We start from the raw sequence: 2,980 nt of genomic DNA on the forward strand, positions 1-2,980 counted from the left end.
TACTTCCCGACGAAGTAAAAATATGTGAAAGTGAGTTATAGTCCCACTTTTAAAATCTAATATTTTTGGGATGAGAATACATGCAGGTTTTATAAATGATTTACAAAATAGACACAAGTACGTGAAACTACATTCTATGGTTGAATTATCGAAATCGAATATGCCCCTTTTTATTAAGTCTGGTAATCTAAGAATTAGGGAACAGACACCCTAATTGACGCGAATCCTAAAGATAGATCTATTGGGCCTAACAAACCCCATCCAAAGTACCGGATGCTTTAGTACTTCGAAATTTATATCATATCCGAAGGGTGTCCCGGAATGATGGGGATATTCTTATATATATGCATCTTGTTAATGTCGGTTACCAGGTGTTCACCATATGAATGATTTTTATCTCTATGTATGGGATGTGTATTGAAATATGAAATCTTGTGGTCTATTGTTACGATTTGATATATATAGGTTAAACCTATAACTCACCAACATTTTTGTTGACGTTTAAAGCATGTTTATTCTCAGGTGAATACTAAGAGCTTCCGCTGTTGCATACTAAAATAAGGACAAGATTTGGAGTCTATGTTTGTATGATATTGTGTAAAAACTGCATTCAAGAAACTGATTTCGATGTAACATATTTGTATTGTAAACCATTATGTAATGGTCGTGTGTAAACAGGATATTTTAGATTATCATTATTTGATAATCTACGTAAAGCTTTTTAAACCTTTATTTATGAAATAAAGGTTATGGTTTGTTTTAAAAATGAATGCAGTCTTTGAAAAACGTCTCATATAGAGGTCAAAACCTCGCAACGAAATCAATTAATATGGAACGTTTTTAATCAATAAGAACGGGACATTTCATACACGTGTCAGAACACGTACAGGGAAGAAGGTTCGAATTTAATGCAACGGAACAGGTGATGTGACGGCTATCACATCACACCTGATATGGAGTTAATAGTAGTTGAGTTCGGCACCATGCGCAATACTTGCGCATAATATCGAACTGGGGAGACTTAATGATACGCATACCCGATTGACTCGTGTTGCGCATCACACTTGCACCATATGTGCATATCCCTTGTGCTCTGGCACTTCAGGCACAAGTAAATGTGCGCTAGGGTGCGCCAGGTTAGGATGGCGCGCTACATAAAGATGACGTGTCCTGTACTTACCACGATTTCTGTAAAAGGTCCGACAGCTAGCAAAGAGTAACAGTACTGTTCCATGGTCCCCTCCCCTGAATGACCAGGTAGTACAAACAAGAAAGCAACGTGGGACACTTAGCTCCAATAAGCAAATGACACTGTAGCTATAAATAACGGACTCGAATCACAAGGCAAAGGATCCGTTTTTTGGGAAGTTACTGTAGTGACCCGAACTTTTCCATGTTTATATATATTAATTGAGATTGATATTTACATGATTAAATGTTTCCAACATGTTAAGCAATCAAACTTGTTAAGACTTGATTAATTGAAATATGTTTCATATAGACAATTGACCACCCAAGTTGACCGGTGATTCACGAACGTTAAAACTTGTAAAAACTATATGATGACATATATATGGATATATATATAGTTAACATGATACTATGATAAGTAAACATATCATTAAGTATATTAACAATGAACTACATATGTAAAAACAAGACTACTAACTTAATGATTTTTAAACGAGACATATATGTAACGATTATCGTTGTAAAGACATTTAATGTATATATATCATATTAAGAGATATTCATACATGATAATATCATGATAATATAATAATTTAAAATCTCATTTGATATTATAAACATTGGGTTACCAACATTTAACAAGATCGTTAACCTAAAGGTTTCAAAACAACACTTACATGTAACGACTAACGATGACTTAACGACTCAGTTAAAATGTATATACATGTAGTGTTTTAATATGTATTTATACACTTTTGAAAGACTTCAATACACTTATCAAAATACTTCTACTTAACAAAAATGCTTACAATTACATCCTCGTTCAGTTTCATCAACAATTCTACTCGTATGCACCCGTATTCGTACTCGTACAATACACAGCTTTTAGATGTATGTACTATTGGTAAATACACTCCAATGATCAGCTCTTAGCAGCCCATGTGAGTCACCTAACACATGTGGGAACCATCATTTGGCAACTAGCATGAAATATCTCATAAAATTACAAAAATATGAGTAATCATTCATGACTTATTTACATGAAAACAAAATTACATATCCTTTATATCTAATCCATACACCAACGACCAAAAACACCTACAAACACTTTCATTCTTCAATTTTCTTCATCTAATTGATCTCTCTCAAGTTCTATCTTCAAGTTCTAAGTGTTCTTCATAAATTCCAAAAGTTCTAGTTTCATAAAATCAAGAATACTTTCAAGTTTGCTAGCTCACTTCCAATCTTGTAAGGTGATCATCCAACCTCAAGAAATCTTTGTTTCTTATAGTAGGTTATCATTCTAATACAAGGTAATAATCATATTCAAACTTTGGTTCAATTTCTATAACTATAACAATCTTATTTCAAGTGATGATCTTACTTGAACTTGTTTTCGTGTCATGATTCTGCTTCAAGAACTTCGAGCCATCCAAGGATCCATTGAAGCTAGATCCATTTTTCTCTTTTCCAGTAGGTTTATCCAAGGAACTTAAGGTAGTAATGATGTTCATAACATCATTCGATTCATACATATAAAGCTATCTTATTCGAAGGTTTAAACTTGTAATCACTAGAACATAGTTTAGTTAATTCTAAACTTGTTCGCAAACAAAAGTTAATCCTTCTAACTTGACTTTTAAAATCAACTAAACACATGTTCTATATCTATATGATATGCTAACTTAATGATTTAAAACCTGGAAACACGAAAAACACCGTAAAACCGGATTTACGCCGTCGTAGTAACACCGAGGGCTGTTTTGGGTTAGTTAATTAAAAACTATGA

The sequence above is a fragment of the Rutidosis leptorrhynchoides genome, chromosome 4 (genome assembly GCF_046630445.1).
Source record: "Rutidosis leptorrhynchoides isolate AG116_Rl617_1_P2 chromosome 4, CSIRO_AGI_Rlap_v1, whole genome shotgun sequence".
Taxonomy (NCBI): Eukaryota; Viridiplantae; Streptophyta; class Magnoliopsida; order Asterales; family Asteraceae; genus Rutidosis; species Rutidosis leptorrhynchoides.